Below are 26,136 nucleotides of genomic sequence, written 5' to 3' on the forward strand. Positions count from 1 at the left end.
AGGCGACGGTGCTGGAATGGTTTCTTTTGTATGTCTTTGTGTTGAAGATCCAGTGTTACACCGCAAGATAAAACGCATTCAACTCGCTTACACTTTAGCCAACATTAGCCCAGTTTATTTTCTTACAGTGAACGCAGCTGGACTAAGCTTCAGTGACAGAAGCAGTAAGCACAAGAATCAAAACTATTGTGTGCTGACAATATGGGCAAAGATCGGATTAAAGAATAAAGAATGGGGATAAGCAAGAGCAACAGTGCAAAGAAATGGGATTAAAAGTCAGTCTCCAATGAGGTAAAAGGGGTAATTTGTCTTCTCTTATTCTTTTCCAATACAATGGCATTATTGCACAAGATACAGGATGGAGGGAGGTGATTCATGTGGGAAGGGGGATGCTCAATAGCTGTGAGGACCACTAGAACGTTTTAAATGGTTGACCGGCCAGTCCGCTACGCAGGAAGATTAATTCCCAGAGAGACCTGCATCTCATACCTTTCCTCTCAAAAGACCAAAAGACCTTGATGTCACCATTATGCACGGAGAATATTGGCAAGTATCCCTGTGCATAAATGCATAAACATTAGATAAATTGGCTCCCCTGGTGAGCAATTGCTCAGAGGAATGCAAGGTTAACATGATGCAACACCGAGGCAGTGGAAATCACATTATTTGCGTTAATTCCATCAATGCTGGTGTAAAACACTGGCAAAGATGTTAAATTATGAGCCAGATTATGCACTCTCTTTAGTTAATGAAGAGGAAAATGGAAAACTGCCTGTGCGTTAAAGAGATCGTTTTTACAGTTAACTGGTAATGAAAGCAGGGTTGGGTTACATACCAGGGTTACTTTGCTGAATGCATCAAAACACAAAAAGGGGGGGGGGGGGGGGGGGGCAAGTAATTCCCTGTAAAACCAAATTAAGGCATGCATCTGAAAACATGTCTTTAATGACAGGGCGGAATGAAACTGCTAGTTAATTAGCCTGGTGTTGGAACATTGAATAAAGTCAGAAAAGACAAAATGTTGACAAAAAAGCAATTACACACGACCTATCATGGACATAACGCAGAGAGGCCTTTTCTAGTTCTCCCCCAGAGCCACAGAGAAACAACAATAAATAAGACAAGCTAATAAAAGCTACATCAAGAGGATTAGTGCTATTATGAATAATTTAAGACACTGCTTAAATACCTTCTGGATGGAGGGGGATCTTATTGGCCTCTCACTGAGCCATTCAGGCTCATATGACTCTCCTGCAGAACAAACAGCACCATTAAACCTTAATTTGCCTCTCTGTATTTGCAAAGTCAAAATGATTCAAAGGCGCCTAGGACCTGATTTTGACCTCTTGTCTCGAGTTATGCCTGTAGATATTCAATTAAGTTCTCTTTAGGCATGTCTTAAAATCAACCTGTGTTTGTCGTTGAATTGGTTACTGCTGGCACGCCTTGTAGACTTTTATTGGAAGCCTGTAATTTATTTGCTAGCTTGTAATACAGCAATTTCAAATCAATATTTCCTGTCAAACGTTGAATGTCTTAGCTGTGTGATGTGAGGTCGCCGTAACCGCAAAATGAGCTTCTTCAAAGCAATCAATCACCAGGCCAGAGGCTTATTTTACTACAATGACCAGCTTTCAGAATCCCTTCGTTATCACAGTTACAATGAGAGCTTACATAGGCAGCTACTGTTAAAACCCTTGTATTTACTCTGTGCATATACTACAGTAACACTGCAGGCAAGTCTTTCTCCTGTGTTGCACCACAAGCATAAAATTGTGTTGCCCAATACATGTGTATTTGGCTGTACTGCTTCCCTCAAAGCAACAGCAAGCATTAACTGCCAAGTCACATCAATAGCATTATTTTTTGATGTACACTACACATGGATCCATTTGAATTTAGGCCTCAAGGCCCTTTGACATCCTTTATCATCAACACAGAGAGCCACTTGTCTTGGGAGATTGTGGAGCATTACCACATTGGCTGTCACTCAGAGCACAACAGCCAATCACTACGGGGCAGCGGTGTGGAAGCGGTACGCTTTCCTTCGTGACAGCCAGGCTGGAAGAGGAGAGATTAGATGCATGTTTCCAGGCAGGAGATGCCAGGTTTGTGTGTTCATTCCAAAATTAAAAGCATTTTATTTGACTTTTTCCTCTTTATTCTTAAAGGGGAAGTTCAGTTTTGTATTTTGTCCTCTGTATCATGAAAGAAAAAATTCAAGAAGAAATTCAAGATATCAAAGCCTCTGCTGCTTTTGATTTTGACCATTCAGTTTTAAATCTGTCAATTATGAGTCCCACGATTTTTCTGAAGTGCAGAGATAAATTGCTGTAGAGCCCATTTAAGAGGGAATTGTTTAGCTGCTGTAATTTGGGTGCAATTCCATTATGATGTTCAAGGAAGAATTCCACTATAAAAATGGATAAATGGCTTTCTGGAATGAAATCCTTCAATTATCAGGTCAGGCTGCCAGAAAGCCTGCACTGCTGACATGAGGCAAGACAGATTCTGATATTTTCCATGTGGGATCACCCCCATGTTGAAGCAGCAGGAGCTGGAGCCTGACCTACCAGATAGAAATCAATATTCCAAAGCAAAACATCTTTGGCTCCCATGGGAGACCCCCGGTCAATAATCCTAAAAATATCTGTTGGTGAAATTAAATAAGCAGCTGTTGTATGTTACATTCAACCTCATCAAAGGCTGCTTTAGCACTGCTTCATATCAAGAAACTGTAAGTGGACAGAAAGAACAACAGCTTGTGATAGACATTACCGGGGGGCTGTAAACAATACCCACAAAGAACAGCACTTGGTGACAGCAGCAGTGCTGAAAAATGGGAATTTAATGCTGGCATTAAAAAAAGGCAACTCTAGCACAGTGGCAGAAAATGAAATTAGGATGGCGCGGCAAAACGGGTAATGCCAGGCATGCTTCTCAGCATTACATGGAACGGCACCTAATGTGTGTCAGTCTGCCTGTCACACAAAACGAACAGCCCAGGGGTTGTTCGGTGCAAATTAAATTCCAACAAGGAGTGAATTCACATTAAAAAAAAAAAAAAAAAAAAGCAATCTAATTAAACTGCCATGCACGGTCATGTATCTTAAATTACATGCCAACACCATGCAAAAGCAGAAAAACTAACAGCAGATGCAGACTTCAAGCACATGGCTGCTGGGGTGCTTGAGAGAGACGGAAATGTGATGAGCAAACACCCCACCAACGTGTTTATGTGGGATGAGATTAAAGCAAAAAACCCGGGAAAGTAATTTCATTTCCACAGCTTTGCCTTTGATTGAAACTAGTTTATCCTTTTCTGTGCATTGTATTGTAACCCCCAACCCCACCTGGCCAGATGATACAACACTAAATCTAATTTCTCTGGCTATTTCCGCTTCCAAAATCATGGTTCTTTTCGACACAAAGCAAGAGATCAAATTCCCTTTAACCCCAGGAAGAAAAGGGGAGGAGGGAGCGAGGAGAGGAGCGTTTCAAGAGTTGAACCAATGACATTCAGAAGCTGTGGACTTGTTGATGTGCAGGATCAGGGCGGATACTGAATTGAATTACGAGACGCCACCCTGTGCACACAGCTTTGATGTTGGGGGAGGCGGGTCGGCAGAGAGGTGAAGGTGAGGTGGGACGAAGAAGGGGGGAAGAACCATTATGTTCAGGTCGGAGGGGGGAGGATGAGTGTTTCCCATCAGATGCAGCCGCTGAGCCTTTTAAATCTGATTCACAGAGGAGATGGAAATAGACAACAAAGGTGTGTGGACAGAAGGCTAAAACCCTATATAACAGGGTTAGATAATCGCACCCTGTAAAAGCAAAAGGCATAGAACACGGGACTACAGGCACAAATCACACAAGTAGTTTGTTTTTTTATTTAAAAATTCACACCAACAATGTGACTCACATTTCCAACCAACTCATCACCCACTGGCTCTAGCTACACAATTAGTGCACAGACATGAGAGGTATTGATCTTCTCATCTAGGTCTCAGCAAGAAAACAAATTAGCTTATTTCTCAATGTCAAACCATTCATTCAAACCATACAACAACCATGACCATCCCATCTAAGTAACTGACCAAAGTAATATAAAACATCATCTTACTGATGCTGCAGTTGGCCAGTGGGGAAAGAAAAAGTGGTTTAGTGCAAACTTTGAATCTGCTCTGAAATTTTAACACTTAACAACATCCAGCTCTGGTCATGTGAGGTGTATCGGACTACAGTTCACCTGTGAACCAGCTGCGTTAGGTCTATTAGAAGGGCGAGAGAGAAAGGAAAAGAGTCATGGGTTGCTAATTAATAAGGTCCACTCTGAAACAGAGGTGTGTGTTTCCTGGTTCGGTGCATGCTCAGTGCCAGGGATCACTCGTAAAACCAGCCAGCCTCCCAGGGCATCATTACAAGCTCCTGCACACCTGCCACGGAGGGAACACCAGCTATAGTAAGGTGTGTGTGTGTGTGTGTGTGTGTGTGTATCAGAGTCAGGGCTGCAGGGTACAGAAGTGATTTTACATCAGGTGATTTTACAATGTGTGCTTCAGGAATTTCATGACTTCTCCTCCAATTTTGATTAAATCGTTTTTTAGTTTTAATGACTTTAAATAAACAAATAATTGAAGAAAACTGCTGCTTCCAAGGGGGTTATCCAGTTACTCCTTTACAGCACCAGAAACAACCACTTCACATAGTTTGGTTACAAAGAAGAATTTCAAAGCCGACTCATCTCTCCAGGCGCTGCAACTGAATGAATTAGGTGACAACAAAAACAAACAGCAGCTCTGAGCAGAGGTTTCTGAGACTCAACAGGCAGCACATGAATCATCTGCTTTAGGACCAATAACTATACCACTTATTATGACTGGAAGGCCTTCATTCTGTAATAAAGCCAAGCAAATACTGCAACAGGAGGCAGATTGCCTCTCTGTAGTGACAACTTTTCTCCTTTTCCCACTTGTATTACCTCAGAAATAACACACAATCCTTTCCAAAGCTCTGCTGAAGTGTGATGTTCACTACTTACTATCTGATGTACCATCAAAGTTGAATACTTTGTTTCCTGGAAGTGTTGTCTGCAATGTCCACAGGCAACACAATTTGTACACAAACTGAAATACCTATTGTAAAAACAGCACCTTTTGGTTTTATGCTTCCCCAGCTTTCAGTCATGATAACCTGAGCTAAACATCTCCTGGCTCAAACAGACATGAGAATGGATTCAATCAAGTCTGATCTGCACAGGTTTCAGCTCACAACTGTTGCTTACATCTTGGTGCCACTTGCCACAGGGCAACTTCAGAGGATTTGTAGAGCTGCTACATGCAAAGGACTAACAGCATATTGGGCAAGGCTATTCATAATGCTTTGAGACTGCTAATAAAACAATATACAAAGAACTCTTTTATTGATAATTTCTCAACATATTACTTAAAACACTGTGGCTGTAGCTATAATAATGTAGCTTGTTAGCTGGAGTAATTACCATTGTTGTTTCTACAGATGGAGGGGCTTTGAAACAGAGAAGGATAAAGCAGAATGCAACAGTCAGCCAATCAAAGGAGATTCACATCTGTTGAGCCAGACAAAACCAATAAAAAAGACTTGTTTACCTGCTGCAGTTCCCTACCAAACTTTCAATCACAGCAAGGATTTATTTGTATTTAGGAGAGCAGCTGGTCTTCACTTTTTAATCCCGGATTACAAAACCAAATCATTGCAAGCCATTAGCTGCCCTCTGTGCAGTCATCCTGCAAATAGCCAAAAGCCAAATAAGGATTAGTTATTAGATTGTACCTTTCATCAGCTGAAACAAGAGCTAATTATAGCTGTTTCTGAATATTTTGGTTTGCGGTTTAAGCAACTATGAAGCAGTAAATATCAAGACTTCTACAAGAGTTTCATCTGAATATTTAAGTAGGCCAGTGACAGATGAGATGGGGTAACCCCTGGGACAAAACTCTGCCAGAGCAGGAAGTTAGCCTTGGAAACTGCATTAACAGACTTTCAGATGTGAAACTGTTTCCCAGTCATTCACAGAATTCTTCAAACAAACAGCTCATTCTCACTTCACATATGCACTGGCATGCAACATATGTCTGGTGCCTGGTGAGTCGCACACTAACTCATTTCCTCTCACCTCTGTATAATGTTCAGAGCACCTTATAGATTTTGCAGTTTAAGCAGCCAGTCAGGTGCATGTTGTCATGTTAACTCTTCTGCCAGCAGAATGGAGGCTGCTTCTCTAGACAAACCCAGCAACACACACCCACACTGCATGCTAAAAACCCTTTTCAATATTCATGGAGAGTTGGTTTTCCAATGCGAGCGCAGTCAGACTCCCCGCTGTGTACGGCGGGGTGGGGCTGGGACTCACAGCACCGTCGACTGAGGAGGGGGGTCGCGTGCACATGAGTGATCCCGATGACGACATGTTTAAAAATAGTGGCATACCGTCATACAAAGCAGGTCTCAGGAGGATCGGAGGGGGTGAATCGAGCAGTGTGTTGCATGCTCTTCACTCTCTCTCCCTCTCATGTTGTGGATCAAGGCACCAGTACTCCCAGTAAAGAATGAGATCACTCTGACTGGAGGGAGGTTGTCAAAGCTCCTCATCGTCTATCATGTCTTCACTACTTCGGTGGTCCGTCTGAAGCATGGCTGCAGGGTGTTGTATTAAATTCAGTTTAGTTTTTTTGTCCAGTTACTCTGATATGTTTTGGCTTAGAGAAGATGACAGAATAATATCTTTCATTTCTAAAAAGAGAAATTTATCAGCAAAAAACATACCATAGTCAATACCATAGTCAATTGCTGAAATCTGAGAAAATGGAGGGATTGGTAAAACAAGAAATCAGTGGTAGAAACATTCACTGAAGAACTGTAATTAAGAACACTTTTGAGGTTCTTGTATTTTGAGTGTTTTCACTCTGTGCTACTTCCCACCTCTTCACTACAGAGCCAAATATTGTACTGCACTATGTTCATCTGATGGCTGGAGTTACAGGTTACAGATTTATGTACAAATTAGGGCACGTTTTAACGGATTAAACTACAGATCTTAAAGTGGTTAACTTAGCTCCACCTCAACCAGTAACAACAATAAAATGCTGCTCACATGTTAAGATATTGATAATACTAATCTCCTTTAAGTATGGCCATTCAAAACAGGTATAAACACTTCACAGCCCTCTTGAAAGAGGACAGTTCATCATATCATATCTTTAGTCATCTCTTTACTCTTATCTAGTGCCACACAATAGATCTCACCAGACTCATAATCTTGCTCCAAACATGCTTGCTGTGAACATGCCATTACTCTGAACTTGCAGGCTCCAAACTGCCATTTAAATTAGGAAGAAAAAAAAAAAAACACTCTGTGTTAGCTGAGATCTGATAACAACAGTAACATGGTTCCAGGAACAGTGGCTGCTGGATCCAAGTTTTTATGGATCATCGCCTGCCATCACTGGCCAAGAAAAGAACCAAACCTCACAGATAAATTCAGAATTATCTGTATTCACATTGCGTTTAGATGAGAACGCAGAATCATCAAGTCTTTGAAAAATGAACATGACCTTTAGGTAGGATATGATGTGTTGTTGTCACAGTGATGACAGCTGAATTAAAATGTTTTATTGGCTCTCTGGCTTCAGTTTTTGTACAGACAAGAATGAAAAACTGAATCTGTCTGCATCACAGATCCATCTACAACTAGAATTACTGCCTTGCTGTTATATGCCTCCAACAACCAGTCAAGTTCCAAGTCAAGTTTAAATCCATGTCTGTTCATACTCATATAATATATGTAGTGAAGACTTTGAAGGAATTTAATGAAGTTATAAAAAGTATTCACATGCTTGGCCAATAAACCTGATTCTGATGGAACACAAAGCTGTAGCCATGACAGCAGACGCTGCTTCAAATATGGATGTTGCTGCAAAAAAAACCCAAACCTATAAATTCTAAAACACAGATGCCTCATACACATCTTCAGCCCAGCAGCACAGAGGATCTACACAATCACCACAGTTTCATCTGACCAAATCTCCCCTTCTGTTCGTGGGTTATGGTGCTGAGTAATGGTCAGAAAAGTGATGTCAAAGTGAAGCTGACCTTTGACCTTTTGGATATAAAATGTCAACAATCCATCATTGGATCCTGTTAGACATTTCAGTGAAATTTTATCATGATTAACACATGAAGTTATAGCCAAAAAGGTTTTGCGTGTGGTCATAGTGACGTCGACCTTTGACCTCTGACTCAGTTTATCCTTGAGTCCAAATGAACGTTTGTGCCAAATTTGAAGAAATTCCCACGAGGAGTTCCTGAGATTTCACGTTCACAAGAATGGGACGTATGGACAAATGACCCGAAAACATAAAGCCTCGGGCACAGAGGCATGAAAAACCTCACGGGCTCTCACTGACTGGAAACACAGTAATCAATAATGCAGGTCTCCTTCTAAAACGACATCCACCGTTTGAAAAATGTGACCATTCAAAGAGAAAATGATTGCTGGTTTTAATATCATTCAAGTTATCAGGTATCTCAAAAACCCTGAGCACCCTTTCCTCAAAAAAATAGAATAATTTCAAAGGGCGCTATCATCTGTGTTGTGTGTTTAAATATTGAGCAAACGATCGTCTTTTTCCAAAATGGATACATTGCATTTTGGCAAGAAAGCCTTCATTTGTCAATTCTTTTCTGGAAATTCATGTGCAACAGAGCATGGAATTGAGAACAGTGCCAGTGGGAGAGGGCGGCCAGCGCTGACCAGAAATGTAAATTGGCGGTCTGAAAGCACGGGCCAGAAGCCTTGTCAGCTGCACTCCTGCAAACAGTAATAACTCTCTACAATCACACCATAATGATATGCTTGGGGTCCTGTTAATTCTGCATGTAATAATGGTCTCGCTTTTCAGTGTCTGTTAACAGAAAGGATGATAGCGGCGGTACTGAAGAGCACTGGTGTGCGGCGGGGCCCTACAGTGGCAACAGGGGTCGCACTGGATCATTATCCTCTCCATTAACATCTCAATTACACACCTTCGCTCACATTAAGAGCAGGCGGATATGTCTGTGACCTTTGTTTGAGGTATTACTCTAACCACTGTCCAGCTCCTCCTCTGTAATTCAGAACCACAACCTTGAACCCTCTTACTCTCACTCTGCTGACCACTTTCCACTTCTCCTCCATCTCTCACACTCCCCCAGCCCTCACTACCTCGTTATCAACATCGCAAGCAACCTAGATAAAGAGATGTTGAACTGGAACATTGGGTAATATACTTTCTTGGCTATCATAGTAGTCAAAATGTCAAAGCTGTTCCTGTGATCTGTCTGGTCTCACAATCTCACTTTACATATGAACAGGAAAAACATGGACGAAATCATCCTTTTAACTTTTTTTAATTCATTATATTTTTTAAGTTGCTTAGTTTTAGGTTCTCAGAGTTTAATCATACTGTACAATCATCTTTGGGAATTTGATTCTGACCCTTAGTGTCACAATTACAGTGAGAATCAGTTCTGAACTCAAAACCAATTCTTCCTTCAGTAAAGAGAAAAAGAAGGGGGGACTATTTTCAAGCTCTTAGTCCAGTGTACCGTGTGCCAAACCATCCACTCATGTTTTTTGGTTTCACTAAAATGAAATAAGAAACATAACTGGCCGTGCGCTGCCTGATCAAAAAGAAAAGCAGAGGAAAGTGTGTGGGAGTTAACTGCTATAATTTGGGAGCATGTTAGTCTTAAATGAAAGTGTAATTTGCTGGCCACCACTGGATAACATCTCCTGTAGTCAGGGATAAAGAGTGCTTAGCTGTGCTGGTACCAACGCTATGTTTCCAGCAGCGGGGAACAAGGTCATTGTCCACGATGACAAGGAGACAAAACAGACTGGATTTTCTTCCCCTGATCAGAACTGTCTGAAGCCCTGTGTGGTGGTCAGCCGATATGTTTGCTAGTGCTGGAGTTCAGCTCCACTTTTGATTCGTCAGTCTCTGGGAGACGGCGTATGAAGTGATGATTTCACCTTATTCCTGAACATCTACTTCAGTGAATGAATGCAAAAAGTGCTTTAACATTAATTATTATTTTCATGGATTGCTCCATCATGCTTTCAGGTTATGACAACATTTTAATATCACAAACTTTATTGCTGAGAGCTAGGGACACAGTGAGATCAGCAGAACAGAGTCTCATGTGGAAAAGAACACGATCAGGGAATATAAAAGCTCAGACGATTACAGCACTTGTAAACAAACTCCCAGCTTGTATCACTTATTTAGAAGAGAAAACAAAGGCAAACATCAAACTCATGACCCAGTTAGCGGACTGCAGTCATCCACTGCTTCAACTTGTACTTACGGTGGCATTTGCTGTTGTGGTTTTGTTGTATATAAACATAATTTCAAGGAGACAAGGCTGCTCCTCTGAATAAGCATTAAATGACATGTCTAAACTGGAGCTTTGTTTCCAACCTGGATGATCATCTGACTGTTAGTTGCACTGTAGGAGCAGTGTCAACACATTCCCACGTCTCAGAACCGACGGGCCAAACTATAAAAATAAGAAGTCGTTAAAAAAGTCATTTGAAGTGAAAACATTGCAGAGGTCAAACGAAACCGCTTAGACGACGCTTAACGCAAACACATTCTGACTCCTACTGTGGCACCAGTTTAAACAAGCTGCTCTGTGGCATAAACATTACTGGAAAAATCTGGGCAGGGGAAGTGAATAATGAAATACTTTCTGCCGTAATTACTGTCGTCAAGGTGCCCCTGTGCAAAGCTCTTAACCCCCAAGGGCTCCAGCAAACTGCACAATGGTCAAACAGTAAAAAAAAAAAACGGGGCAGCGCGCAGGTGTAAATGTGTGCAAATGTGAATACAAAACAGGACGGTGAAGAGAAAGAGCATGTGTGCTCAGTCAGTGTTCTCCGAATAAATAAAGATTAATGAAAACAATCTTTCCATTTCACTGCCCTCTTCTCGCATTCCTGCCTCGCTCAACTCATCTTCCCTTCTGGTTCTCTTTTTCCTCTTCGCCCCTCTCTCCATCAAAAAGCTGCTTTACATGTATGAGGCGCACACAGTGGAGTTGTGATGAAAGAGGCGGAAATATATAGCAGAGGGACATGAGCCTTGAGCACACCTATGGTAGCACCGGATCATACCCATAATTCAACACCCCACCCCATTCCCCATCATCCTCCTCTTGTGATCTGCAACATGGTGCTTCAGCCATAATGCGGTGACAATAGAAGGAGATGGTTTATTTCATGTGCCATTTCCAACGGCACAGCGGTAATGAGGAACAACATTAACATTTTGCTGACACGTGTTTCTTCCCCCCACCTCCCTCGTTGGGCAATAGATTCCAGTTTGCTGCCTGGTGCTGTTGGTGAGCTGTAATTCACTGTAGCACAACATTACAGGCCCAGTGCACTTGATTGCCTGATGGCAGGAGAATATTCATATATTCTAATATATAAAAGTTTTCTCTACATTTAAGGCAACTACTCATTGTCATTTAATCTATAAATTATTTTTTTTAATTACTCAACTAATCATTTTGGCTAAAAAAATTTTAAAAAGTCAGAAAATAATGAAACTGACCATCACAATTTCATTAGATTAATCTTCAGATTTCATGTATTGTCTAAGAAATGGTTCTAAACGTAAACACTGAGTAAACAGCTGAAAAGTCGCAGATCTTCACATTTGAAAAGCTGAAACCAGGTACAGCTTTGCATAGCTCAGTGATACAATTACCAAGATTGTTGAAAAGGCTAAATTAAAGGGGCACCTCACTAATTTTACACATCAAGATTAAGTTACTTGTCATGGTTAGAGTTAGTTGGAAAATGTATTCTGTGGCTTTCAAGTAGGAGAAAATATGAAAATATGTGGACCGGGGTTCACATCCACGGCCCTATCTGTGGTTAGATTGTTAGATAACCAGCAGAGCCAAAAAGAAAAAGAGCCATGATCTAAAAATTCAACCATTTACAATGATCGTACAGGGAGTAGAGAAGCGGAAGGTAAGGTAAAATATACTAAATACGATTTCTGAGCCTTTGTGAAGTCAGCACCATGCTAATCTTATTTTACCAGCATCATAAAAAGTGGCACCAGGCTGCCTCTGAATGGATGGTCTGAGAGAAAGAGAGGGGAGGCATTGGTATGAGAGCGCCCCTCCATGCCATACCTCCCATAAAAAATAGATAAAACCAGGCAATCTTTGAAATAGTAATTGGTTCCCTGGTGACTGCCTTGCACCACTTCATATTCCACCAAAAACGAAGCCAGGCAGACACCACAGAAGGCTTGTAGGACAATAAAAGAAAGGGTAGGTGCTTGCAAAATGAAACACTGCATCAGCTGCAGTGATTAAATTGCCTATTTTAGGTGGTGGTTCTATGTTATTTCAATGCTTTCAAACACCAGGACAGATTTTCTTGTCTTTGTCTGAGATTTAAACAAACCATCAACTCAAGAGCTGCTAATGGTTTGACAGTGTGACAACCGCCTGGCTGGTCAGACAGCAGCTGGTTTGTGTGTACGTGTGTGTGTGTGGGCATTACTGATGTCACAGTGAATTCCATTTGAGCCATTTTCTACACAAAAGAGGTCAAAGAAATCAATCAGGTGCTCCACCTCTCGTTGTGGTTTAATTACCCTAACAGACAGCAGTGCAAATCAGCAGCACGCTCACCGAAATGCACAGGTCTGCATTCTGACAAACGGCATCAAGCGTAATTGCCTCCAAATGAGCAAATTAATGGACACGAGCATCAATATCAGTGCTGGAGAAATGTCACGGCTCACAGGCGAAATATGGAAGAAGTGTTTACTGTGATTTTTTTTTTTTCAAACGACCAGTGTTTCTCAGGGTGATATCTATTCATTAAACTATTTCAAGGTCACTGGTGCTGAAAAACTTGAGCAGAAATGCAATAATCTTTCATATGATGGTAATTTATTGAAAAGCTGATATCATTTTCTAGATCCTCTTTGCCATTCCTCCTTCCTCCACACAGTCTGACAACACATTAAGCTCCTCATTTAATGCTTGTTATTTCTACACAGGCGCATTAAAACCTGCCGGCTTTTCTATCAGGTCTTTCAGTATGAGGCCCAGGTGGCTTTGTCCTAATGGACATCGCTCTCCGGCTGCATTATTAGACAAATCTATGAACAAATATCCTGTGTAAATGGAATAAAACACTGTCAGGGATGGCCTGTCATTAGGGAAGGCATCCCTTGACACATAACATACAGCACTGACTGTGCCAACATCCTGTGCAAGTGTCAAAGACACAGTCATCCTACATGCAGACAGCTTTGGTTTGAAGATATGCAACGCTGCCACCACGCCAATAAAACTGGGGTAAATGGAATTTTGTTTGTGGTGTTCACAGCATTGACATAAAAAAAAAAAGCTCTTTTGAAAGAAAATTTTCCCAGGGACTCACTGTTAATTTATTTCTACTTTCTACTGAGGATATAGTCCCTATGAATAATGTTAAAAACATGTTCTGTTGAAGTAATCGGACAAAGAGACCTGGACAAATAAAAAGCAAATCATCTGCTAGATAAATTACCTGTAATTTGGATGAATCAACTCTTAAAACGTTTTGCAAAACTGTCAATTTACGTGTAAAAAGAATAATAAATCTAAGAGCAAGTCAGGAACTACCTCATATAGCAGCACTCTTTGTATTCATGCTGAGGGAGCACACACCATCAGTGGAGGAGTGCCATCCAGACTGACGACCATTGATCTCAGCACCAGCTTGGAGGTGGCTGTGAATGGGGTTGTCTCTATACTGTAAGCTTCATTTTCTCCTTGAGGGGATAGTCAGAGGGTAGAACTGGAAATGGAAGCACAGTGTAAAGTGCTGTGTAATGATTCTGTCCATTCCCATTTCTATCCAGGCCAACTACTCACCCTTGTCCGGTGCACAGAGACCCCACAGAGTCCTCAGATTCTCCTCCGTGGGTTGCAGCACCCAGTCTTGCAGTGAATCGTACCCTGTCTGGGGGGGGGGCATGCTTTACAACTTGCACTAGATTCCTGTTTTGCAGACATAAATATTGACTATCACATAGAGGTCACTGATGTTAGATCCCGGGAGCCTCAGACTTGCCCAGACTCGCCCAGGAGGAAGCAGGATGCAGGGAGACAGCGTAGCCCATTCAGCTAGAGAGTCTGCAGCGTAAGCTAAAGCACGAGGACAGCTGTGCCTTGTACTGGCTGCAGCTGACAACCTGTCAGGTCATTAGGGCCGTTTCATGCTTAATCAGGAATAATACCAGGTGTGCAGTGATGCACTGTTATGCAGAGCTGTCTGTTGCACATGTGCTCTCATAACACATACGATGGATGACTGATGATTCTGTTTTAGAGCACATTCGTAAATGTTTTGTGTGGCTTCTATATAAAAACATCATTCCTCATCTATAAATGTGATCATGTAACATTGTGTCTATTCAGTGTTGTATGGTTTTCCATCTATTCTGAACCTAAAAGTGTGTTTACAGCTCATTTAAGTACTTTTAATTAACAACAGTTTATCATTAGCATAATTATCACTTTTTGTTTTGTTAGTGCCTGCTGTTATTAATAAAGTTTGCCATAATCATTGCCATTATCAAATTCCTATGCAGCTCGTATCTCCCTTCAAGGACAACTGATGAACTGACCCGTAAACATCCTGGCAGTCTAGGTCATACAAATCGCAAACACTTCTCATAGACTGATGCACACACACTACCGTCTGCCTCCGCACCTTATCTTTTGTAACCCCCCCCCCCCCCCCCCCCCCTCCCTATGTGTCCATGAAAAAATCCCAGCATGTTACCACGTGTACTGTGTACAAAGGTCATAATGTATGATGTGACTGTGTGTCAAATGTATGTATTGCAACTTGCAAATTAACTTTCAGGAAAGCGTGTGGCGGCGCAAACATTTTGCTGCGGCCCGGAGGCTATACTCCTTAACGAAATTTCGCCTGTACTTCTGTGCAAGTGACAATAAAGTTCCTATCCTATCCTATCCTATCCTAACCACCATGAAATCATCTGCCACCACTACTTCACACCTGGAGACACTCAAACTTCATCAATGGAAAATCCAATCACAGTCCCACCCACACTGACTGACAGGTGATATCTGGAAATTGCAGTTTATTTTTATCTCATCAGCCAAAGGGAAATACACATGGTTACCCCTACTGATAATCTATCAATGATTCTGGATTGGGCTTTAATGTTTGAGCTTTACCTCAGAGAGTCTCTCTGCTGAGCCTTCTGTTGACTGACAGCAAACTACTAAAGTGGTGCTTAGATTATGATAGATACCACGATGTATCCAAGAGCTGCCAGACTATGTGAAACCTGAATGTCTGATGGGACTCTCTGCTCTCTGGGGATAAGGAGAAGATCAAATAAAGGAACTCAGGAGGAACAAGAAATGAGAACCCTTCATCTGTCTGAATGACCCTCACACAAACTTTTGGACTTAATCTGATGGCTAATCCATTTTGACTTGACTTGTTCTGTACAGAGGAATAGATCAATAACTGCAGCAAAATGGGAAAATAATTGTACCTCTCAGTATCGGTTATAATCAATTCACCTTGACACAACATGACCGGCTGGCAGGGATGGGAACGCGTTTGCCAAGAGAAAACAATACAGTGAAGACTGGAAGTGACATCTGTAATCAACAAAGGCATCCTCTCAGGAGTAACTGTACAGTCACCACCTCTAACTGCTCACCAGTGACAGGAGACAGAAAACACTCCACTGACATTTACCACAGGACACACTCTTGTTTGCTTTAAAAAGATAGGGCTATAAATATCGTTTTTTTCCATTATTACCAAATACCATAAAAAGATAAAAACCACTAATGAATTAATCCTATTAATCCTATTAAGTACTGGCTGTAAACCCTGAGCCTGACTCATCTTATTCCTCTGTGCCACAGAGCTTCATTGTTGTCCAAGAACTATAAACAACACCAACAGTCTACAGTCATAACAGCAGCTCTGTGATGCTGTATTTAGAAGAGGCAGAGCCTGGAGATAAACCATGCTAACATGCTCAAAAAGAAAGTGCTATCATGCTGATGTTTAGCAGGTATAACGGTGACCATGTTCACCATTTCAGTTTCAACTAGCACTACACGTAAAAGTACAGCTGAGGATGATGGGAATGTTTTGCAGACGATTGGTCATAAACCACAGAATTGGACAAATTTAAATTTTGTTTTGATGATGACGGCACAGCAGTTTATGAGCAGGGTAGCATGAATGCGGTCCACATCAGTCCAGCAGCGACATTGCTCTCACAACCATCAACCAACTGACGTGCCATCCTTAGACCCACAGCACTGGCGTCACTAAATAACCATTAAAAACACATCAACAAGCCACTCTGCTGAAAGGCCCTGGGTGAACACACACACTAGTTTATTTCATCTCAATCCCACAAACACTGATCTTGTGCTCAACATACTCGCTAACACACCAAATATATTTATCTCCAGCAGTGTTTAAGGCACAAATAACACAATGCCAGCCCTACTCTTAAGTGTGTGTTTACTAATCTGATGCTTTTGCAACATGGTTTTATTTACCCTTAATACAAAAATCATTTTTGGAATGTATTTTATCTTTGAAATACATCTCTATATTTTTCTGACATTTACTTTCATGTATAATTGTATTATTATTAACAGAAATACAATTTAATGGGTTCCCTACTTTTCCAATTAGATCAGTTGTACAATAACAATGTGCCAGACATGCTGTTACATTAAGAGAAGGAATGAGAATATAATTACATTAGGAATATAATTACCATTTGTTCAAAAGGCCATTAAAATGCGCTATTAAAATGGTCATGATGTTGATACAGGGTTGTTGAAGCTCCCTCATATGTAAAACAGATAATGTTATGGTATCATAACTGACTGACATGTCAATAGTCACAAGCTCAGCTCTCACACACAGAGTACGCACAAATTGAGACTACATAATTCCTCCTTTGGACTGTCAGTTGTGAATAAAAGTAAACATCCACAGCTGAATAGCGAGTTGTTGAAAAGACAGACAAATGATTTTATTTTGCACATCATTTTGCCATGCCAACAAAGCCAAAAATATGTCTGCCGAGGAACAGAGCGGAACACAATCTGTACTTCAATATGACGAGGGAAATTGCTTTCAGTACAGCATGGAAGAATGTAATGGGATAGCTCTGCTGTTTACATGGATATGGAACAATAATAAGCCATCAAACAACGCATACTGGATACAAAACTAAACAGGCTACATAGAATAAATAGCAAAAGGTGAACGGTGAGCAGGTAATATAAACATTAAATGTTAAGCTGAGAGGGACCAATTACATGTTAAGGTGTTTCACACAAGGTGAGAATGAACTGACACTGCTGCAGGACACAGCTCAGTGAAGAGGTATGGAATTGGCTGACAAAGCTGTCTAGTATCATGAAGCATGAGAATAACATATCCTGTTCACCGCCAGGACTCCACACCTCTCTCCATTATTTGAAATCAGCACTTGAGCCCTTTAGCTGAGGCCAGGAAAATAACCATTATGATAGATTTTGCCGTTGTCCACTCACAGAAAACTAGAGATGGTCTTTTATTTTCTGTCCATTAACAACGGAAACAAATTAAGCAGCAGCTCGTAATAGTTTCCATCCAGTCTGCTTGCTGAGTCACATCTGCAAAGGATCGTAAATTTATTTACTTTGCAACAACATTAGCTCATTAGCTATGCAAACTAAGTGAGTGACAGCAGCTGACTTTGCTGTTGCCTAGAGACAGCAAAGTGATGCTTCTGCCTCTGCAGGGTTCTTGAATCAAAGAGAGGAGTGCAGCTGATAAACCATATAAACCATGTCTAGTGAAGGTGAAACCCACAGTCCAGTTGGACAAATGTGGACAGATAAAATGAGATCAAGACAAGACTGTAGTACTACCAGCATAAACAGCTCTAATCTAAGATTGGCTGCATTAGGAGAAAGCACTGTTTTGTGCAGTACTGAGTGTGACTGTCATAGTACAAGAAAACACTACTTAAAAGTAAGTGAACGCGTCCCTATGCCATGCAGGTAATTTATAGAAGACGTGAGGCAATGAATCCAAGGTCACGGTGGCTGTGACATGAATGAGAATCTTAAGAGTTACAGCAAAGAGAAGAAAACGTGGAGGTAGGCAGGTACATGTAAAGCGAGCATGAAGAGAGGCTGTGGTAGTGTGATATACCGAGCAGGAAAGGCCAGGGCGAAGTGAGATAACAGCTGTGACAAGACAAGACAGGGAAAACCTAAAGGAGTGTTTTTAAAGTGGAGTTTGAAGTGAATGCTTTTTCCTCAGCCACTCTTTCTGTGCCCTTTCCCTCTCAAACACATGCACACATACTGAAGGACATAAGTATGCCCCCCCCCCCCCCCCCCTCCCGGTCCTCTCCCCTGCTCTCCTGGGTAATCAGCTATGAGCCCATAAACACTCATCCATCCGCAGCCACACACCTGCTGCAATCTGTTGACTCTGAGCAGGATCTTTCACCTGTCGCTCTCGGCAGCTAAAAGAAAGGTGTGAGCCGGTCGGTTTGGACATGTACCAGTTCTGCCTGGTTAGGTTTCACTGTGTGCCCAAATGTGACCCGTCAGGATTAACTGACAGCCTTGAGAGTCATCCCAGCAGAGGTGATATATGTCCTGATGTAGCAGTGGTTGTAGATGTCACTCCTTTCCTCTGGATGGTTACTGAACTTATGATGGGCTCCACCTTCAGTATTTTTCAACCTTCTTTTGTCCAACCAACAGTCCAAAACCCAAAGATATTCAGTTTACAATCACTGAAGACTAAGAGCACCACACACATCCACATTCGAGAGGATGATGATGAATCTTACTGCACTTAACATCCCCATTTGCATCCAACCAGTTATTCCTCATCTCTCTTTCCCTTCCTTTCCTACCATGTCTCTATTGCGGCTATATAATAAAGTAATTTAATTAATCAATTAATTGACTAATTAATCATTTCGGGTCTACCAGTGAGCACTGACAAGTTTATTATTTTTCAAAGTTAAAATGTCCCACTCAGTACATATATTGTTCACAATTCAGATTATATATTAATATTTATCTTTATATATCAACATGATATATCAATATTACTATCATGTACCAGTATTTATCAATTACACAGTGTCGGCAAGGCTCAGCTAATCAGAGAATAAAATCAGTATATTAATCTCACATTCAAGAAAAACTATACAACTACAGTCCAGGTACAGGAAAAGTCAATAAGATAGACTTAGCTACTGTAAGTCTTTACTGGGTAAACAGAAGACCTTGAGATGCTCAGTCTACATCCACAGCAAATCACTACGCATCAATAAGTTCAACTCCTAGGTGAACACATTATCTACGTTCACCTGCAGCACTGATGCTGACATCACTAGCAATCTCCACGTAATGTTGTCATTTTTCCTCCATAATTGGCAATTACAGCAAACAAAAGGAATCCCATGAACAAACACCACGAGACACCACCGATCAGATTTTTAAACCTGTTACACTGCAGTGCTCCATTGGTAATCAATGGAGGCTTAGAGGCATCTACTGATCGGCATGCAGATGTCATCATCACGTGTTGGCAATAATCTAAAGCCAGCAGACGTGCAAACGCTACAGTGTTCAATGGTGCTAGTCAGCAACACAGAGGTGACCCAGTGTGATCGATAGCATGCTGCAGAGCACCTTGCCTCAGTGGGGTTTGGTTTGAATTGAATTAAGAAGCTCTGGATGCCATTACTTAAATAAAAGTGTGACTCTGTTGCGTTTAAAGGTCCAGAAAACTCTATCAGCTTCTTAGTGCGAGTGTGGTCCTCCACAAACACACAATCTGTAGAGTTTTCTTCCTTCTTCTAACCACACACAGGACACAGGATGCAAACCCCAGTCCCCAGAGTCAAAGTCCTGGCCTTAGTGCACCATACATCCACCCCAACATCTCCTATGAAAACAAATATGTAGTACATACATAAGAGGGGGACACTGTTCTGTTAAGTAGTCTGGGTTTTTTTAGTCTTAAACTCTATATAATCAATAAAACAGGATTTTTTTCCCCCCAAACTTTTACTACTTGTTTCTTATTTAGTGATGAATATTTCATGTTACAGAGAAACACAGAGAAAACAGACATGTTACTGACTACCTGCTTCCCTTTGAGCCGCTCCACCACAACATCATCTCTGTCCAATCCTAAATCAGGCACAAGAGCTAGAGCACTTCACACGCACAAACAGGACCTGTGGGTGTGCTCAGGAGTCACAGTCTACCCACAATCCTCCGTGGTGGGATGAGGGAGCTGTGATGGACGAGACAGAGCTGAGGACCCTTCAGAAGTGCGGTGTTCCATTAGCTAGGCTGTGATGTACTGCTGGTCCTCCTCAACACACTCTCTCTCACACAGCCACACTCTATTTGAAACCACTATTCGAGCCTGCTCGAGGAGCATGATGTACCTCTTCATTCAGTTTCTATGTGAGTGTTCATTTGGGCAAACGGCTACAATTACAATAAGTGCAATTTGACTTGTTAATTCAGATTTGTAATTTCCCAAAATGCTGGCTCGATTTCTAAAGATTGATTTCATTTCATTCTTGTCATTATAGAATTTTTACAGGATTATGGTCACCTTATTTTGAAATTTAGCCCTTTGATTCTGCTGTAGGTAGTTAAAATGGATTTTTTTTTCTTTCATTTTATACAAATGTGTTTACAGTCCCCTCCACTGCTAGCAGCTAGAGTCATCCAGAGTCGTCCTTGAACACGCCTGACCTCGCACATCTTCATTCCTCACAGCCAGCAAATCACCGAGGACGATCTCCAGCTCAACTGCCCTCCATACTGGAAAGAAAAAAAAAATTCTCCCAGGCAAAATATAAATGTCTATTCACTTATTCTCCAAGGACGGCCAAAGAAGCAGATAAGCTTTGTTGGTGTGAGGTGCCTGTTGGCTGCAGTTGGGGATGCAGTACACGCTTTTGTCTACATGCACACAGCTAGCAACATGGTTTCAGCCCCTGAGGGAGCGAGTCAAAGAATTAATAAGAGTGAGGGAGAGAAAAGAGAGTGTGTGTGTCAGAAACAGAAACAGAGAGACGATAAGAGATGATGAAAGTGTGACAAACGAGATGGATGCTAACTTCAAGGCATGGTGAGAATAAGTGAAGGAGGTGGTAAAACAACTAGACTAGAGGAAGCAAGAGTTTGAAGAGAAAAAGCTTGGATGCCATCTTTGTTACCACACCTCACAACCTGTGATAACAGATAAAGCTGATACACTTCTCAGAGTAATTGTTTTTTACTCGCGAGAGCAGCATTTGAAGGCACCACAGTTAAATTCACTGAATAAATCAACAGCTCTGGTGAGCAGCCAAGCGCAGCTTATAGCAGAACAGCAGTGAGGTTTTGTTTACTATTCACCAACATGAGCCACCGCCTCAATTAATCAAGAGCAGTCTGCTAAAAGCAGATCAGATCTGTCTGTTTGGTCGGAGTTCATTCAGCCAATAATCGGCTTGGCACGTAGGCTCTGATTTGTATTCACACAGTTACTCACATCTACAACTGCAGTCGGACACAAGACTCAGCTCGACGGAAGAGGTTACAGGTTACAGGGTTTGGTGCCTTGCTGGAGGGCACCTCAGTAATGGCTGCAAAAGGAGGGAGCCCCTGGTCACCTAGTAACAATCCTCTCTACAGCTCACTGAAACACAGACCAGAGCACCAAGACCACAAGACTATCCTTGAATCAGTTCACACTTGGTTCACCAGATACACGGGCCAGCTAAACTTTCTGTAGAAGACCAGGAGATGTAGTTGAAGGCTCCAAAAAGCTAAGAGAATCTCTTTCCTGCTTTTTTTTAGACAATTAACTTTTTTAAATATCTGCCACAGTGAACAGTGAAGAGTAGTCCAACTTACAGATTATAAACACGATTTGATATTGGTGAGAAAAACTGCACTTAGATATTTTCTTTAAATCAAATCACTCAGCTAGTGTGTGAATCATTACTTTGAAGAAACCTTTTTATTTATAGAACTGTACTATCTGTCATAATCACTGTAAAGCTCATCATCCCGGGTTTTAATGCTTTAATGACGAGCTACAATCCAGGATCAAGGAGAGGGGAAGCATCTTCCTTTGTAGTGTCCTGGTAGACGGCCAGCACATGGGCACAGAGGGATAACATGGTTTAAAAGGAGGTTTCTGGCTGTGCCTGGCAGCCTTGTAGAAAGAGAGAGAGAGAGACTGAGGAAGAGAGGAAAACCCAGACAGACAGAAGGAGGGACAGAAAAAGTCGGACAGGCCAAAAGAAAAACAAAACCAATTAAAAAGGAAGGTTTTAGAGACAAAAACAGTGGGGGAGAGATGAGAGGGTTATAGAAACTGACAGAGAGAGAGAGCGAGATAGGGACCAGGACAAACAGCCAGGAGAAAAACAGGACAGACAAAAAGAAGAAGAAGAAAGAGTAAAAATCAAAAACGACATAGGTAACATTGAACAGACATTCAGAGGCAGAAAACAGAATCAGAGAGAGGTGAGTGAATCAGACAGACCCTTGGCAGTGGGCCTTGTAACCAAAAGGTTGCTGGTTTAAGGCAGTGAACCTCCAACTGGTCCAGCAGAAATAGAATGTGATTATACTGGGCAGCTCCCAGTGTGAATGTGTGATACAATGTGAATGTGAAGTGGGGCATTTCTGTATGAAAAAAAAATCAGGAGTGTTCAGTGAACTTTCCTTAAGCTCAATAACTCAAGTAAACTAGGAAAATGGGAAAAGGGACATTTACATAGCAGAGGATGCAAAGTAAAAGAGGGATAGGACTGTAAAGAGGGTATTAAAGCAGAGAGAGAGCCAGATGTAGTCAGAGAGGTGACAGCTGAGTGTTTCCAGCTTGTGTCTAGACAAACCAAACCGGCTCCAGTTTGGAAGAGCTCCATGCGGAAGCTGAGGCGCTAATGAGACAACTCTCATCTCTTCTGTCCAGACTGACCAGCCAGAGGATGATGGGAGGAGGAGGACAGGAAGGAAGACTGCAGGGTCAGAGTGGCCCAGCCAACATTAAAACAAGCAGGAGGGGACACGTCTTGGCAACCAGCTGTGTCGGAAAAACGCCTGCAGCATGGAAACGGAGGAGCACAGTTTATCTACGGTGAAATGACCCTTCAGGCTTTCCTAGACAGCAGCAGAAGGTGGTTCAAGCCTGTGGCTGTTTCACTGCTTTGCTCCATATCGTATTCATACTTAAAAAGCCAGTTCAGGTTAATTAACAGCCACCAACATAAGGTGTTATTTTAGAATAATCCTGGTGTTGAGCTGCATGGAAAAGGTGTTTAAAATTGGTATGTATGATTTATGTCCACCTCAACTGTATTGAAAAAATGGAAGATACACAATGGAAAAATAATGACATCCAAGAATCAGCTCAACCCGCCTTGTTTAGTCCAGATGAATTGGACACTTGTCTTTCTCCCCTGTTACAATTCATGTGGGCAGATCTGAACACAGCAACTGCAGCTGATGAAACACTACAAACGACAAAGTTAGGGATGTAGCAGAGAAACTGGGCTCATCTATCTGCCCTGGTCATTGTGATCAGACACTGTTCTGTTTCAGTGGAGGAGGAGGGAGGCAGGCTGAGGTGTGGGCTCAGTTGGTGCACTGCATCTGCAGGAGAGCAGTGTTCATGCTTGACTGGAGAAGCTGGATGACTTCACCATTTCCTCACGTTTTCTCCACTAGGTGCACACACAGGCAAGCACCTACACACACACATACACACACACACACACACACACACACACACACACACACACACACACACACACGCACACAAGCATGCATCTACTGTACCTCATAGCCTGCCATTTAGGGAAAGTGACTTCACTTTCACACAAGTAGGATGACTTCATTTCTGTCTCTCTCTGTCTTAACCACTGTCCTGTTCCTCTTCTAACTAATTCTATCTGTGGATTTATTTTCTGTAATGTCACATGACTTTAGGAAATGCACCATAACAATAAGACATATCTCTCAAATATTGAAACAACAAGAATAAAAAATAAAAATGAATAAAGAAGAAGCGATAAGATCCTCTATTAAATTGTACTGTTTGTCCTTTGTGACAATCAGACCATGACATCCAGCCAGGGGGACATGACTGTGTTCAAAGAGAAAAAGTTTTAGTTGCTCTCACTGAGAACTAAAGGATTATCTGTGCCTTATCTTTATGAGGAGCTGTATGCCCAATCAAAGTTTGATTCTTTGCCTCAGCACCATCTCCTGACATTTCCCAACAGTCAGTACATCTCTTCAGTTGTCCTAAATATCAACAGAGACAGAAATGATTTCCTCAGTTAAGAAAGCAGAAAAACATTCAGTCCTAAAACAAGGTTGTCAAGGCGAATTTTTGGCCAGTTAGAAGTGATTTCCTAATCAGAGAGGCTTGATAAACACAGGCCCTGTTCTCTGCAGGAGAAAATTAGTTCTTCCTTTCACGTCCCAGAGAGAGACCAGAGGTCAGGGTCTGGTACATAGCAGTGTCCTGGGAGCTTGTAGGGATTCAGTATCTAGCTCAGAGAAGAGTCACTTCCCAGCTCACTACACCACAGTGGAGCTCCTCTGTAAACAGTACTTTCCACATTTATCCCAGTTACTGTCTTTCAGTCAGTGCTGCTAGTGAAGCTGTATACAGACATCATCTTTCAGACTTTTCCCACATGATATTAAATTTGCAATAATTGCTATCAAATAAACCAGCTAGGGTTGTGCATCACAAAAGATAATCATATTAAGTCCAGCAGTAATTAGTAAAACAGGAAAGACCCAAGGGCAAAAAAAAAAAAAAAAAATCACAATGGTGATGTTTTTTGGTGATCACCATCTTTGTAAGTCAGTTGTCAAGGAAACAGCTTGCAGAGGTACAAAGAGGCCAGAGAGTCCCTGCCTGAAATGCTCACAAACTACTACTACTAAATATTGCATGCTATTGTGTTTTGTGTTTGTCTTATAAGGTGTTTCTGTTATTGTGTCCACCTCCAGTGCTAAGTACAGTAAGCGCACAGTATAGTATATGATATGTACGCCTGTAGGTGGTAAGATACAACAGATTAAAGACTTGGTGAATCATCGTGGTGCGCTCTTGCCGTTCCCAAAATAGTTCGGTCCTCATGAGGATTAAGACAATAGCGGACAGAGCTGAGAGGGAGCTGGCTGCTGAGTTATTAACTCACAGCTCCGATAAGCAGAGATCACTGCTGCTGCCAGCCGCGCTGAGAGGCACATCACCAACACCTTGCCCACAAGATAAGGGAATTAGAGGGGACAAAGGCGACACTTTCTGCCCAGTTTGCCAACATGAGCATATTGGAGGTGTGTGTGCCCTATTCAGGCTGAACTGCCCCCCCTGCACCACCACCACAACAAGGCACACGCAGAGTGACAAGGCGTGAATGCAGGAAGTAGCAAAGAGGAAAGGAAAACAACAGGCAGAACACAGATCCCTGTGTGTGTTGAAGCCTCCTCAATAAAGCCTGTCTATTTCTCCATGGACGTGACATTTCAGCCAGCAGTCCTCCGTGAAGCCGAAATCTGTGCACTCACACACCATTTCAGCATCAGCAGGGCTGGATTACGTTCACCTCGCTGTGTAGGGGTAAACACAGGAGGATGGGCGCACTTAATGGGATGCAGGAACACAGAGATCATAGCTAAGACCACATGCACAACTGCAAAAGTATGGACAGAGTACTGTGCTCAGCACTGTTGATAAGAGTATTCAAATAAGGGCTAAGATTAAGATTTCAAAAGTCTATGATGCTTCAGAAGCAAACTGATGATCACATTTTTTTTGCCATCCAACAAAGCAACCTAAATTCCACATATCACAAAATGCACATATCATAATACACATACACCTACACAACCTGGAGCTCATTGATCAAATAAAATATGTATCTGAAACATACAATTCAAAGGCCCTGGAAACACAGTTTT

The sequence above is a fragment of the Toxotes jaculatrix genome, chromosome 22 (assembly GCF_017976425.1).
Source record: "Toxotes jaculatrix isolate fToxJac2 chromosome 22, fToxJac2.pri, whole genome shotgun sequence".
Lineage (NCBI taxonomy): Eukaryota > Metazoa > Chordata > Actinopteri > Toxotidae > Toxotes > Toxotes jaculatrix.